General features: G+C 36.1%; 1 long non-coding RNA gene across 1 annotated transcript; it reads right to left on the reverse strand.

Moving 5' to 3' along the window:
- Positions 1-165: 165 nt before the first annotated feature.
- Positions 166-3,261, reverse strand: LOC113083544 (uncharacterized). Its single transcript, XR_003283300.1, has 2 exons — positions 3,213-3,261; positions 166-1,021 (listed from the first exon to the last, which is right to left on the reverse strand). It is a non-coding gene; the product is annotated as an uncharacterized LOC113083544 (long non-coding RNA).
- Between the last annotated feature and the right edge of the window lie 14,215 nt (positions 3,262-17,476).

Raw genomic sequence — 17,476 nt, forward strand, 5'->3', positions numbered from 1 at the left:
TGCAAATGCAATGGGAGCACCTACACGTCTCAATACCAACACCTGTCTTTGCATTTGACTACTTCTCTACTTACATGACGTATCACTTGTATTTGAAGACCCCAAATCTTTGTAAAACTTTTGATTACTCAATGAAAATTATATAATGAAAAGTTTTCCTCAAAATCTTTCAATTGCTAAACATAAAGAATGATGGGATATGCTTAGCCTAGATATCTAGTGAAATTTAAAGCCACTGAGCGTTGGCATTATTCAGACCTGGGACAGACTTGTGTCCACTTTGTAGTGGCCAAGAGAGCAAGTGTGGGTATTGAAACTGGCCCATAGTAGTGAAGAGATGTACAGTAAATTTGCATGATTTTAATGCAGGTGTTCAATATCAATTGGTTACAACGATAAACAGTGTTAATTCATGCGAGTTTAATCATTCAAGACCTTTAGTTTGATTAAATCTTTCAGAGATTAGTTTAGAAAAATAATACTTTGTGCTATTTTTTTTTTACGTAATAAAGACAATTATTGTAGTGATGTCACAATATTAGTCATCCATCATGCATCAAAGGCTTGTTTACAGAAACTGCCAGAGCCTTGCTTTGCCTCGTCCTCAGGTTTCAATGCATTTTTGCTGGATGGGTCTCAGGAAAACCAGCACACATGGAAACTTTTGTAGATCATAATGTGTTAAACGTTTGTATTGTTATGGATAGGTTTGTTGCTGCTGTGTTAGAACAAGGTTTGTGATTCCTACTCACTGTCTCCACATGTTATAGTTTACAGAGAGAGGCTCGTTACATTTCCACGGTGAGACTCAATGGTTTGCTTACCTAGTGATAACTGTTTAATCCACAAACACAGGGGCTCCACTTTATTTCTGCAGGTTCCTGACTTTATCCGTATCAAATCATGAGGTATCATGTCAACACTGGCATACTGGGCAAACAGATTCCAGTCCTTGGGCGGCTGGCTGGCAGATCCTCACCGAGTGGCAGGATGTGAGATGTGTGATCAGCGGGCAGTGGATCTGTCACACACAAACACATGCTGAGAGACACATATGAGTGTGAGTACTAACCCAAGGCCTTGTTTTGGCTCATCCTGAACTCTGATTGGATGGAGAGCAGGGGCCGTCTCTTCCCCAAACCTAACAATATATCTGATGACTCACACAGCAAAGTATGACGCACTCTCCAGTACACAGACATGTTCAACAAACCTCAGCCCCTGAATTCATGATACGGTCTGACACACAGCCACACATCCTCTATAGAGTGTAAGGGACTTGAGACAGCATCACAATCCTTAATATTAACTGGTCAAAGCAAAGAAGGCTTACTTGCACGTGGAAGATGCAACGTTTTATGAATGCAACAGTATGAACTGGCTGTAAGGATGTTACGGGCAACACAGTGCAAATATATTGTACATGGATATACAGTATTGTCAGTTGCCGCATCCAAGAGAGTCATGTAAATATGCAAAAACCACAAGTTATCATTACACCCTGATATTAGCAATATAAGTGAACAAAATCATTGTCAAAATCAAGTTCTGTAGGCCCATTGACTTTAATTGTAAAGGCGGCCATTTGTAACTCGAACATGGCAGGTTTCAGTGAATTCTGCTTCAAGTTATTTTAGTTGTACAAAAACAGTCCTTTATGCTGCTTGATGTTGCAAACTAGTATTTGTTATCATATTATTTTTTTTATCTACTATTATAATTGTAAACACACTGGTTTATTGCCAATAGTTTTATCGTTTAGTGCACTCTTGTCTATCGGCTAAATCGGAAGAAACTTTTAGCCTACAGGAAATAGCTAACTTCCGCGTTGGAAATAAAGGTGGATCAACTGAATCGGTTTACCTGTGCTAAAGGTAGGCCTACTTCTATTGAGTGTTCATGAATGTGTTAATCTTCACATTCACACATAGGAGGCGCTAGGATCCTTTCTTTCTGGGGCTGACAGGAATCATAAAATGACTGTTTGCCGCTGCTGCTTTTCTCCTCATGTGGGGGGAAACATGCTAAAATTGCTATAACGTCACCGCCTAATTTAAATAAATAAATAAAACATGAGTTCTGCTCATATATCAATTGTCATATTTAAGTTCTAAACTACTTTTTATGGCTTAAATAATGTGCATTGTCGTTGCTGGCTTGATGTTTGTCATCTTGAGTTGTTGACAACATCCAAATAACCTTGACAGATGTCAATCATAAGTGTACAGTGTTATATTTCTGTAGACTTTAGAGATGTGAAATCCTTAACATGTATTACACACACACACGCGCGTTACAACGTTTCAGTAATCACAAACATTTACAATCTATCTGTTCGCAAAGAAACGCGTCGCCTGCGTAAAGGAAACCATGGCAACAACTGCTCGATCTATCTGTATCTGAGCCTACATCGTCAAAATACCAGGGCCGCGGGAACTAATTTTGAACAGGGGGTGCTGTGAATTTTTTTTTTTTTTTTTTTTTGACAAAAAACCTATGAGCCTATAGGCCTATTTAAAATACATTTTTAAAATAAATACATTGAGATTTACTACTTCAGTGCACAGGGTCTGAAACACACAGACATCAGTTCTCAGATATGCGCAATGCGTTATTAATCTGAAGCAGAAGCAGAATCAGAAATAATTGTTTAATAATCGAAAGAAAACGAAATAATTACTTTCATTACAATTTCAGATAGCCTATACATACATGCAACTTATTTAGATACAACAAATAATATTACAACAAAATATAATATTAATTAAACTTCACAATAACGCTAAAACAATGCAATTGGGCAGCTGGCTTGAGTCACTGCACGTTTATGTCACACGCAACTCTATTAACTCCAAAATCTTTTTACGCACACCACAAGGAAATAATCTCTGACTATTTAAGCAATTTGTTTATTGAACAGTTCTCCACATCCATTACGCAAAAAACACACGCACAGTATAAAGCTTTCTGTCTCCATCTCCAACCTTTTTACACAAACCAAAAGGAAATAATCTCCGACTATTTAAACGTTATTTAACAGTTCTCCACAACCATTACGCAAAGAACACACGAACGAAATAATACTCTCCATCCCCACCACCTTCCAAAAATACTAAAGTATCCTACTTACAATTGCTTGGCTAGTCAAAGCTGATCCCACACTTGTTGCCAAAAAAATAAATGTTACAAGCGCGGCAGCACAATGCTCTTACCTGAGCTACATGCAGGCGGGGTGCCCTGGTTACAGGTGTACAAATGTCGAGGTGCGCTGTATTATATAAAGATGAATGTATTCTGCATGGAACGAGCGGGAAACCTCGTTACTCGGCGACCAAACCTGCCTGCCTGACGTTGACAACGTAACTTCCGAACCTGTGTTGATTAGGCCTCAAAATATGAAATTAAAATCCAAAATATACGTAATAGACTGCGTGTGTCAAAATCATTTTCTAAAATATTCATAAGGAATTTATAAATTGTGCAAAATATTTTAATAGGCCTACATTTTTTTTTTATCTCCCTCTCGTCACTAGGGGGTGCTGCAGCACCCCCAGCACCCCCACTTCCCGCGGCCATGCAAAATACTGTAATTATTTCCCACTTTTTGTATATATATACACACACACACACATATAACAAATATTTACACATATATTCCTTTAAAAAGTTTCTCCGTTAAAGTCCTGTGACTAATTTGCACACCAAATCTAAGTAACAGAGATAACACATGGGATATAAACCTAGTCTTAAAATGCAACTTGATTTTATACGACACGTTAACGTTACCGGATTTGTCTGTATGTCCTTGGCCCCTGACTTTGGTTAAAAAACTAGTTGCCGTGGCTGAGGTTTTATGTAAGTGGTCCAAGACATATTTTACCATCTTAACCATAATACCAGATAAGAGCATATTTTATGTATATTTAATTAAGTATTTTATTAACATTCTAAACATGGACTTGAATACTTCAGTGTAAATAATACAGAGGATGACCGATGTCACGTAATGTCAATGATAACTGAACTCAGCTGCATAAGCGCATAGAAAGATGGTTATCTCGCTGCCAACGTGCGATACGTGTTTCAATAACAGCTTCAACTCAGTCTAATAAACGCTAACTCGTTTCATCAGGCACGACATCATCTCTCAACGGTGTTAATGTGGAGGTCGTTTGAAATAGCGAATGACTGAATTGCTGCAAGAACGTCGCAACTTCTCTCGCAAACCACATCGTACAACTTTGAAATCAAACTGTGTTCGAGACTTATTTTTCCAAACTAAGCTGAGAAGCACGAGTGGACGGTTTCAAGCTCCCCACTGTGTGAATTGATTCTACTATGGGTCTGCCTGAAAGAGGGCTTCCGGAGCCGGGGGGAAATGTAGACATTATTCCTGTTGACGCATTCAGTTGTTCAAATTATATTTAATATATACTTTGATTGATCACTTAATATATTTTTAAAAGTATGTTCAGTCTTACTCACAGAAATTTCAGAAGTTTACCTTCTTATTCGTTGCATACGGAACCTTACGCGTCCCTGCCTGAAAAAATGGAACATTCCACAATTTATTCCAGGGAAAGACTGACAGTTTTTTGGGTCATGAAGCAGCTGTTCAAGTCAGCGTCTCATCCTCCCTCCGCAGGAATAAGAAATTAGTACATTTGAAATTAGATAACCAAGATTCAAACTTGCGGAGTGCAAGCAAACACAAATTTCAGAATGCATCATACGTATAAATAATAACAGCAATAACAATAATAATAATAAGGGTTATTTTGCATATGTAAAGCAATGTTTATTTATCTTTTGTAAATGATCAGTATTTCAAAAAGAAATATAATAATAATAAGTAAACTTTAATTAACCTAAATTAACTGTTTGGTCAATATTTTAATTAAAATATTTAATTAAATCTAAAATATTTTTTAAATCATAATTTGTATTTTCTTTGGAAAAGATAGACTTAAAAGGTGTTTTACGTTGCATGGGAAGTTGTTCTGTCATTTATGATGCTCTGATGACCATTGCTGAACGTCTCAGCTGAAAAGACTGTGGGCACATGCCACCTCTTATGCCAATAATTTCTCATCTATTATTCAGATGGGAATGACTTCTGCTTGCAAGATTACAGTTCTTTTGCCTCTGGGATTTGCAGTGAGTACCAGCGACAAGATATTCATATTTCACTCAAGATGATGGCACAATTGTATGCATATTAGCGTATCTGTGCAGTTAGTACTTGGCAGTGAGAACTGTAAGGCACTGTTGCATGCTGATACTGTAGAGTTTGGCATGAGAATGTATAGTGCACGAGAATCGAAAAGGATGAGTGATAAAGATGTGAATTAATGTGAGAAAAACTTTATGTATTAATATGAAAATCCAAGGCATTTATTTAATATTAATACAGCATCATTATAAGTCACAAATGCTAAATAAATTAGGATTCCTACCTAATTCTCTCTCTCTCTCTCTCTCTCTCTCTCTCTCTCTCTTCTCTCACTCCCTGCCTCTTTCTCTGCATGAGAACAGCTGCAGATGCCCACTCTGCGTAAGTGGATAAAAACTATAATGCAATCCCTAGAGACATTAGGACATTGGTCAATTGGAGTTAGTTTAGATAAAGATTTAACCTGGATAATCGCTGCTTATAATCACGTCTTTTCTCCTGCACACCTTCTCTTTGCTGTTTACTTAATAAACAGAGTTATATCAGAAAAGAGAAAGCATGTTGGTTTTAAACCAGGTTGTGGTGTGACATCATCTAACATATATAACATGTTTCCAACATGTAGAAAAACTGCTAAAGATAAATTGTTTTTAATAGATCTTAACCTCATCTTCTTTAATCTTTCATTCTTAAAAAAATGTAAAAATATAGTAGAGTCAATTATAACAATAATGTCACAGAGCAATGTTATCGTTGAAATAAACCCGTGTTGAGCGTATTTCAGTGCACAAGTCAGAAAACCAAGATGGATGCATCAATTGTTAGCAATGTCAGTCGATAAAAACAGAAAATACTGCCAAAATAATAATGCTGAAGTATCCCTGAAGTAGATAGAAGTTGGATACTGCACTGCAGAGTTTATGCTAATAAACAATATATTTCTACTTTTTCCCTACTATTTATATGGTGAGCTGCCATTTTGGATTCTAAAGTCAGGGTTGTTGTGGGTTTTACTTGAGGTGTCGTTCCCGTTAAAAGCTCCTACTGGGAACTCAAAATTTGAATTGAATGCATATGGAATGGTTCACAAAACCCTCTGCAAAACACACTTAATTCTTCAGATGCTGGTCATCAACAATACTGATTGAATTTGACATATAAATCAAAGCACATTAGAGATGACCTTGACTAATTTATACCCACCTTGGTCATTTCCAAGATAGATATGTGTGCGTCTAAACACTGCCGCCAGAGCGGTACCTGTTAACACTTACATTGCCTTCAGTCTGTGCAAACCTGCTCTGTTAGACAGTGAGGGGTGCGGGGTCCCGCAAGGCCCTAATAGGGATCATATGTAGTCAGCATGTAGACAGAATCCAAGACCTCTGGCTGTGCAGAAAAACCCTGTCAGCAGCGGATCCTGGCCAGCCGAATGGCTAAAAGGCTGAGATTTGATTTGATGACTTTGCACCTCTACCTCCTCTTTGCACTTAATCTTTTTTTCTCCTCTGTTGTCTAACCTGTGGTGCCGAGGTGGTCGAAGATGAGCTGTCTGCTGCAGGGTCCTAATCTAATATAATTATGGCTTCTCACCAAATCATCCCAGTGGAATCATCCACAGTCTTTGGTTTCTCTGTGTAACGGCCAGTGAGGTACGGTAATGGTGAGTGCTCGGACGAGGAGGCTACTAAGAAGAGACAGAAAGGGTTTTGAATGTCCACATTAAGTATCCAAGCTCTTTGCAGTAGAGACAACACACTAAAGGTGTGTGTGACAAAAAGTCCGGCCTCAGATATTGTTTTAAACCTGCTTTACTAACTTGATACCTTTCCTGCTTTTGATTGGCTGCTCTTTTCTAAAGTATCATGACAGCATTATGTGTTGTTATCTAGTAGACGTTTCAAAGGCTATTTTTGAGATTCATACATAAATCAATACATACAGACATGCTGTGTTTACGTACAGCATCGTTGTTGTGTTTTGCTCTGCACAGCCTGTTTCTCACATATGTGACCCTGGACAACAAAACCAGTCATAATGGTCAATTTTTTCGAAATTTAGATTTCTACATCATCTGAAAGCTGAATAAATACGCAAAATGTTGAGAATATCACCTTTAAATGTGTCCAAATGTAGCACATAGCAATGCATATTACAAATAAAAAAATAAGTGTTAAAATGTTTACAGTAGGAAATATACAAAATATCTGTAATATGTTCCATGCTACAAACTCCTTTTTTTGAGAAACTCGCCGCTTGAATCCAAAATGTTGTTTATGTGATTCAATGAGGCGTAGCTGGACTCCAAAACATTAGATGTTTAGAAAACTTCAGTTGTAAACAAGTAGAGATTAGGTATTTATTGTAAATGTTAATGTAGGCTTTATATAAAAATATATTTTATACATGCATGCATGCATTTATATATATGTGTGTTTGTGTGCACCTCTGACTGAGTACACCTTTAATTAGACCTGTTGTTCATCAAATCTTCTCAAACGCATGCCATTGAGATGATGGGTGCCTCTACCAGGGTAGAACGTTTACAGAAAGGATAAACAGTTGCTGAGGCTATAATCTAGTGTCGAAAGAGTAGGACATGTGTGGATTACTGTCTCTCTATCCCTCTCTGTATCTCTCCTCTGCTCTCTCGGCACCTCATGACATTTCTAATTGAGTTAAATCTCATTATTCACGGCAGGCTTTGGGTCTGACACCGCATGCATCCATATGTCTCAAAACAGATCACCCTTACTTGCCACTGTGGTTAGCGCTCTGCTTGTCGGCTGAAAGAAGAGAGGGATTGGTTACTCCGCTGAGAGTGCTTCCTTTACTTTTCCCAGACTTCTCTCCCCTCAGCATTCCATTGAGAATATGTCCTCAAGTGAGTTTTAAGACACACTAGAAACACTGTGAATATGTGAATTTCTTCCAGAGAAATCTATGAATGAAATGCACCCCCCCACCCACCCAATTCAGATTAAAAAAAAAATTGCATAATGAAAAAAAAAAAAGTTTACTACAGAGGGTGCTTTGTAAAAATTATCTTTTAAATATAATTTAAATGAACCCTTAGAAGAAGAAAACAGATGAGAATGACATCTGGTACAAATAAAATTATTGTGCATCTTGAACAAATAAATTCAGAGAATTGTTTCATCAAAAGTTCATATTAAAATCTGGTACTTTTTTGATTCTTGACTTTACGTCTTGTAATTGTCTCAAGTTTGTGACTTTTTATTCCTCATAATTAGGATCTTATATTTTGTAATTGCGACTTTATATCAAATAAAAAAAATAACTATAGCTTTTTATCTTACAATGATGAGAAAACAATTAAAATGGCGAGATATTAATCTGTTTTCTGAGTTTACATCTTGTTTTTGTTTCTGCCATAGAATAAAAAATAAAAAGGGCAATTGCAACTTTTTCTCACAATAGATTTGCAAGTTTATTTTATTTTATTTTTAAGTCAATTAAAAGACAGAATTGTGAGAAAAAAGATAGAATTAATTAATAAATCTTGTGTTGGAGATGGGCTTGCATAACATTTGCATCTTTGTATCGCACAAGTGGAACTTTCTTTTTCGTAATTGGACTCTCACTAACTTTCTCCCAACTGCAATGTCATTTCTCATAACTTCGACTAAATATCCAATAATGACTTTTTTCTAATTTAATGTTCATACAAATTCTTTCTTTATTATTTACTCTGAGGCTGAAACAGGCTTCCGTAGAGATTTCTTATTCTGAGATTTGAGAAGGGAGAGATTTATGCAGACTCCTTTTAATCTCATTGCTGTTTTAGGGAAGCAATTGAGAAATTAAAGAGATCTCCTTTGTATTCTTCATTCCTATGAGATTCTTGTGTGTTTGTGAGTTTAAACCACTCAGGCAAACAGACACTATTTCTCTCATTAGGGTTATGAGGCTGTTTGTTTTAAAATACGTCTTTATTTGTGAACGATGAAGACTCCTGTTTGTGAGGAAAGAGTGTATTGTAGGGTTTTTGTGAAGTGCTGTCAGGAGTACTCCAGTGTTAACGGCTGAAGAGACGAGACCTGGCCCTTTGTACCTCTCGCTGTCTGTAGTTTGTACACATGCTGTGTGTGTAAGGGAATGGGGGCGGGGGACCACGGAGGCCCTGAAAAGGGTGGATAAGAAACTCTACAGCACTGGCTCAGGGCAAGACTGTCAACAATGTGTATTTCACCCCATTGAGACAAAACAGACAGGCCTACAGCAGGGAACTTCATTCAGATCACTTCAGAGACATCTGCTTGTAATGTTTGTCAGTGTGTGAACATGTCACACCAAGAACTGGTGGAAAAATAGTTTAATGTTTCCTTAACCGCTAGAGCATCAAAAGTTCCCTAGCGCAGCTTTAAGATAGCATGAAAGCTCGTTTGAATTTATTTTACTATTGTGTTTCTGACAATACGGTATTTTGTTTTGCAGTTAATATTTTATGTTCATGTAAAAGGTATTCAACTGAAAATAATGAGTGATTTAAATGTACGGTATATATTTGGTTTTAAATGTAAGTCATCACTTTTTCATGCAGGAAAAAAAATATGATAATATCACAATATAGTACAGTAAAATGTCTTGATTTATTCAACCCAGGGTTGTTATTGTTAACTAAAACTAAAACCATAAAGACACTTTTTATGCAATAAACTGTAAAAGCCACGACAACATTTCTCATTATCATTTAGTTTAAGCTGATGTACTGAAATAATTAAAATGGAAATAAAATTAATAGAAACAACATATATTAGACAAGAATGGTGGCAAAAACACAACAAAATAACTAATATTAATAACTAATATTAAAATAAAAATAGAAAATAAAACATAATTAAAAAAAAGAAAACGTCCTGCAGAGTTTTGCTCCAACCTTGATAAAAACTCACTTTCCTCTAGCTTTCTAAGCCTTAGACCTTGATTAGATAGTTCAAGTGTTTGATTAGAGCTGGAGCTGAAGCCTGCAGGACAGTGGCTCTCCTGGACCACCATTGGCTGCCCCTGGTGTAGGCAGCATCCAGCACATTGCACCACAGCATCATGGGCCACTTCCATATTTTAGGGTCAAGATCCATATCCATACTTCAAACGTAATAAACACTTACATATTCACGCAACACTGACATACTACGACATTCCGTGTGTGACCGATAACAGAAGTGAGAAAAAAAGTATTTATTACAATTGAAATAGGGATATTTTTCTTACAAAAACGCATGCATTCAATGCAGAAGGCCATAATTTACCCCCTGGAGACGTGTGAGACATGTTTTATTATGAATTATGCATGCGCTTTATTTGACGACTTTTAGACTGCAACACCCACTGACCGCAATGATAGAGCTTGGAATAGCCAGGACAATTTTTAATGTAACTCCGACTGGATTCGTCTGAAAGAAGAAAGTCATATACACATAGGATGACCCGAGAGTGAGTAAAACACACAATCTGATTTTCATTTTTGGGTGAACTAACCTTTTAATTGAGGAATACCAGGAATTCTGAATGATGAAATTAATTTCTCACATATTTGTGCATTTTGCAGAGCTGAAATGTAGGTGAATAAAATGACTGTCATCTCCTTTGAAAAGCAGTGACTCTCTTAAATCTGTCATTTCTAGGTCTGTGTGGAGAGAAGGCTGTAGTCAGAAATAGGCCAGGTTAGGTCAGGCTTTGTTTTATAATCTCAAACTGACCTCTTTACTCTGTACTCTCTCTCTCTCTCTCTCTCTCTCAATCTTTCCTTCCAAGCCCCAACTCTCTCTTTCCCTCTAATTCTCTTTTCCTCTTCCATCTCCCCTCTCTGTTCACTCCACCACTTCTAAAGGCTGTTTGTTTCAATCATAGTTTGCATGAAACTGTTTTTATCTCAGCCACCTCATGTCCCTCCACCGACGACTCCTGGTACTGATAGCTAAAGATGCAAGGCATTTTCTGGCCAGCTAGTCGCCATACAAATTCACTGGTATCATGGAGAGGTAGTGTAGTAAATGCATGAAATTGTGAGTTGGATTGTCCATTGTTACACAGCCCATAACCTCTGAGAAAAAAAGTTATATTTGCTTTTTTATTGGTCTAGTCCGACAAGGGCCATTTTATTGATGTCAGCATCCAAATTTTGTCTGTTGCAGGCTTACAGTTTTTATGAGGTCCTCAGAATTGGCAAGCTTGGAGGACAAGACGAGCCAACAGGAAAGACCGGCAGTGCAAACATATTCATGTGGTATAGAGGAAAGGAGAAAAATATCTGTAAACATAAAAACAACACACACTCACGCACTAGTTTGTTTTTTTATTTTTGTAGGGACTTTCCATTTACTGTTTTATTCTGCTGAGCTAAGTTTGAGCATTAAATAGACAAATAAATAAATCTTTTAAGTATCTATAATCATAGCCAAAATATAAGAAATTATTTTTCTTTTTAATATATGCATATTATTATAAAGGATTGTGTAAGTTCTTTCACTAGCCCTGCTCTGAAGGTCAGCAGCAATGCACTGATTCTCTGTGTAACTGTGATAGCATCCTCTGGAAATTCATTCATGCAAATACACAGAACTCACAAATAAACTGATTGACATGCAAATAAGTCTATTCAATTAGCATTAAATCTGAATAAAAGCACTTTGAAAGTGCAGTATTGGGGCTGTAATTGAGCATGACCTCTGAGGAAGTGCTGAAGAGGGTCTTGCCCTAATGCTGCTGGAGGGCTTATTTCTTTTTTTCTCTCTCACTCTCCTTGTATCTGGGCAGGAGCAATTACAGCTTTTCCATTTAAATAAATCAGTATAAAGATAGCAACAGATCAACCTCCATTTAATGCCTAATTACCTAAGCTCCTCCTCCAAAATACAGGCACCAGTTAACTATGCAAATGAACCGGCTAAAAATGGCAACTTAAAAATGGTAACATCAAAACCTCAAAACTGGTTCTATCCAAGTCAAAAATTATGATTTTATATATATATATATCACTGAACTAACCTATTTGCATTACATTATATTAACATAACAAACTGTTACTGGTTAAATCTGGTAGAAATAGCTCTTTAAGTAGCATGATATATCATAAGAAATTACATTTCTTATCATTCAGAGTTATGCAGACCATGCAATTTATATTTATTATATTTTTGGACTCATATTTTTTTATTAACACTTCAATGTGTATACTATAGTTAACTGTGTATATAATATGTATATACAGGGTGTATTTTATTATTATTTTTTTATATATATAAAAATAATGTCCAATTTAATATATATATATATATATATATATATATATATATATATATATATATATATATATATATATATATATATATATATATATATATATATATATATATATATATATATATTTATTAATTAAAAATATTTTTTCTTTTTGTACATAAAATATTATCTGTGTTATATTTAAAATGTATAGCTACATACAAAAAACTACATTACGGATATATTTGAATTATATATTTTTTATTATAGTTTCCATTTCTTTATAATGATCATCTGTATTGCTTACTCTGATAAAAACTCAGTCCATCCTCATTACTGTTGCATCTCTGTCACAAGAATGTTGCTTTTTCTATTGCTTTTCCTTTTTCTCCCCATTTTTGAGCGTTGATTTCAATATTTCCATGGCTGATGATACATGGCCAGTATGATTGTCTGTTTATCTCACAGGCCATAAGTAGAAACTGCTGGATGTGTAAGGGTCATAAACTCTCCCTGATCTCTGTCATTGCTGCTGTTACACCCAGCCTCCACCAGCCCCTGCCCCCACCGGTAATTGGATGCAAACAGTGCTTTCGCTCGGAAAGGGTGTTATTATTCTACTAGGTGCCTGGGACCACATTCAATTAAAATGAGCCTGAGAGATGGGGGTGATTGCAGCGTCTGTCTGCTGTGTTGAGTTCAACCTAACAGAAGTTTCAGAGTGTTTTATATATATATGCATATATGAGTGCACTGGTGATGGTGTGTGTGTGTTGCATGAAGGTCTGAATATTTGAAGTTAAAAGTCATAGACTCCTTGATGAATAGATCCGTCCCTTGAAATGAAAAAAAAAAAAAAATCAAACATAGCTGATTGTATAGCAATCGATTCCATCAAGTTACACATCCTCATAAAGCATCAGCGTGTATTCGCATGTCATCATGACTGGATGACGTTCTGATTACAAAGCTATGAATTTCACATATATTTAGGAATATACTACTGATTTTCAAGGGCAATTCACTAGTTGTTTTTGTTTGGTGAAAACTTTGGTAAAGTACATGACTTTACTTAGTTTTTAAATATACAGCATATTTTGGTCTCATAAAATCCATTAAAATTGGTTTATTGTTTGTTTTACCTTTTTAATGTCCGTGCCATTAATTATTATTCCGGTTATTTTTTCAGTGTCTTTCAGTGGTAATGGATACACAACTTGATCAGTTGTCATATAGGCCTATACAGAAGTGTGGATCAATTTACATAAATTTGCAGAATGATTCTCCTGCAAATAATTTGTTTAATGTAATTACATCAAATATAGCTGCATCAGGGAAGTACTAAATGAAAAATGCCTTTTTAAAATTCAGCACCGCACTGATGCAACTACTGGCCATATTTACATATATTTTAAACAAATGATTTTTTTATGAATCGTTCTTTTCAATGAATTGGTTGATCAGTTCATAAAAACAGTTTCAATGATTCATTCACAAAATGAACCAATCAATTTCTCAAACTCACTGAATCAGAGTCTCAACCGCTATATTAATTTGTTTTGTGGGATGTATTTAAATATCTGTTTTGACAGGACAGTTCTTAGACAGAAACACAATTTTATCTTTTCTCTTTCTTTTCTTTTCTTTTCTATTTTTTTTTTTTTTTTTTTAAGAAAGCTAAATACGTAGACTCTGCAGAGTGGGTTATGAGAATGTGTTGGTTGTCTGTGTGCTTTAGATGTTTCCTGCAAAGCAGTGTATTATTGTGGCGTGTATGTGTGTGCACAGGTAAAAACGGGAGAGAGATAAAATGTTTGTGTGTCCTCCTTGAGCCAGCACAGCAGGTTATTTCTGCATGCACGGTGCATCCACTTATTCTATGAAGAACATCTATCATTTTATCCTGTGATTAATGGCTGTCCTGAGCCCGGCTGCTACTAACGCAAATGCACTGAGAGGGAAATGACGGAGAGAAATACCACCAGCTGCATAACACACACACACACACACACACACATTCACTCACACCGTTCTCTTTGAGACCACATTCTGGGAACTCACTTTTCTGTAGACTTCAGTACAGTAATAATTCATCAGAACCATGAAATTCTGCATATTTTAATCAGGTTTTCCAGACAGCGAAAACTCTGCCATGGAATAAAAAGCAGAGAGATGTAGTTAAGGCATCATTATATATCCTTCGAGATGCTTAACAATTGGCTTCTGTAACGTTAAGCTAGTTTCCCGGGTTCTGTTACCTGCTCATAGCACCATCAGTGAGAAAAAACCACACGAGCGGCCCCTCTGCTCTTGGCCCCTGAGAGCGGCACAAGAGGCCCACCCATCTCAGTTTAATTAAATATTTCCCTCCCGAGTCGGCGAGGTGATGCCGTGAGCATTATAAATCAAGAAAAGGGCATCTGCTGATAGGCAAATGAAAACAGACTCGCTGAATAGGCAGCAAGGGATGAGTGCAGCAGATTAAAATAAACAAAGAGGGTGACGTAAATAGCTCTCCATCCTCTCCCCGTCTCAAGTCACTGCCGCTTATTTGTCGTATACACATATGTGTGAGTTATGTTAATGAGATACTGGGAGTGTGTGTCTGTGTGTTTGTGTAAGGGGTATGTAGGTCACGTTTCCCTGTTATACCCCCCACCTCTCCTCAACCTCAGCTGGGGTTGTTGTGATCTGGATTGCCCTCACCAGACATACACGAACGATACTTATTGGACCGCTAGTACACTCGTTAAAATGCAGAAGTATGTACACATGCAAATAAGCACACATTTGCATGCATACATGCACACACGTAAACTATCTGGTGTCATTTATCAAAATCTTTATATAGCACATATATACACGCATGCTGCAATATGGTATTCCCAGATCACAATATGTAAGCGTCCTTGTGTAGTTCTTTTCAGGTTTATTATAGTTAACTAAACTAAACAAACAAACAAACAAAAATTAAATACATTTATAAAAAATTCAGCTAGCTGCCAAGGCAACATTTCTCTCTTTTTTTTAATGTTGAAAACTAATAAAAACTATAGGCATATAAAAAAAAAACATAAATAAATACATAACAAAATCACAATAAAATTAAAAGTTTGACTAAAATGAAAATAGAAAATCTAAAAATAATAATTCAAATCTAAAAAAATAATACATATTACTTATACTCATTAGTCATCTTCCTACTGAAGCAGCATTTTAAAGGGATTGTTCATATTAAAAATAAAAAAATTTAATAAAATGTTATGATCATTTACTCACCCTTATGTTGTTCCAAACTAGTCTGACTATCGTTCTTTTTTTAATCACAGTTATTTTGAAGGGTGTTTGTAGCATTTCTGTTCATATAGTGAAAGTCAGTGGGCTCCAAAACAACAGTAACAGCAGCAAAAATTTGAATCCTAAAAATATTGTTAGTGATCCATAAAATTAATTAATTCATATCTGTTTGGAATGGAATGAATGTGAGTAACTGATATATGCAGGTTATCAGTTTTTTTAGTTAAACAGTGTATTTAATTGTGCTGCTGCCTACTATGATATCTTATTTTGGCCACTCTTATTTAATATCCACATTGAGAACATAAAAAAAAAAAATAGTAGATGTGGTGAGAAATATGAGAATGGTCTCATGAAAAAATAGCATGATTAGCATGATTTTCGGTTTTCACTGTGCATATAATATGCAATGTCTTGGCGTGCATATGAAATACAGTTTTGGTGTACAAATATGCACCTACCCCACATCCCTAATCCAAACCATTGTGTATCCTATGCATGCCAAAGTCAAGTTCTGCATATAAATAGTATGCCAAATAAAAATAGAAACTCATGGTATATGCACTTTCATAATATCAGCTTGGAAATATTGGCTAAATACAGAATAACATAGCCTACTAGCATACTACTCCTTTTAAACATCTTTTTAAAGTTTAAATAGTTCACCCTAAAGTGCAGGGTCAGAAAGCTCTCTGATTTCATAAAAACTACCTTCATTTGCATTCTGAAGATGAACATAGGTCTTATGGGTTTGGAACGACGTGAAGGTGAGTGATGAATGACAGAACTTGTATGTCAGAAATAGTAACGTGCTATTTCAAATTCAGTTCTTGTTTACTTCAGTCAGTACTGAAAAGTTTCAAATACTCTAACAAAAATGCATTACTGGTGCAATGTATTTTTATACTTACTGCTTATTGTATTGCATTCATAACTTGGCAACATGCTAGCATCCAACCCCACTGTTGTCAAGTGAGTCCATGTGTTGTTTTGAATTGCATTTTATATGTAGTGCTCCAAATAATTCACTTATGAGGCTCTAAGATGGTTAGTAGCTATGCTGCATTAGAAGCTGCCTAAGTAGGCAGTACACAGTGTTGCAGTTCACTAAAGTTTTTGAATCTGAGCTACTGTCTCTAGTATCATCTATCACAACACTGTATGCTACAGTACTGCATCCCTAGTTCACAATGTGTTAGCTTTCTTGTCTAGCTCTCTTAAACTCTCTTTCTCCCCTTTTCTCTTTTTCAAGCACACACACGGACACACACGCACACACTCACACACAAATATTCAATTCATCCCCCTCCTACTCCTCCAACACCCACAACACGCAACAGAGAGCAAGGAAGATTTCTCACTGGCACTAATAATGAGATCCTTTTCTCGAAGGCTACCCCTACCAAACCAATTCAATATGGAAACCACAAACACATTATGCACAACTGTCGTGACGGGAATCTGGCTACAGTGCCCACACTGCGGATGTCAGAAATGAGGCACATTTCACAGAGCACTGAAACCACTTTGTGCAGCTTAGCATTATATCTTCAGGGTACATTTAGTTTTAATTCTTAATTTTCTTCATTACAGTGCTTTCAAGGCAAAGAATTGATAATTCTCCAACTTTCTGGTCTGGGGTTATTCTAAATCTTTAACCTTAAGTGAACTTGAATGAATACCTCTTCCTGGACTCCATAATATTACACACTCATAATTGTAGTGATAGTTCATATTTTTTATTTTCCACAGAAGAAAGAA

The sequence above is a fragment of the Carassius auratus genome, unplaced genomic scaffold (genome assembly GCF_003368295.1).
Source record: "Carassius auratus strain Wakin unplaced genomic scaffold, ASM336829v1 scaf_tig00038763, whole genome shotgun sequence".
NCBI classification, from domain to species: Eukaryota; Metazoa; Chordata; class Actinopteri; order Cypriniformes; family Cyprinidae; genus Carassius; species Carassius auratus.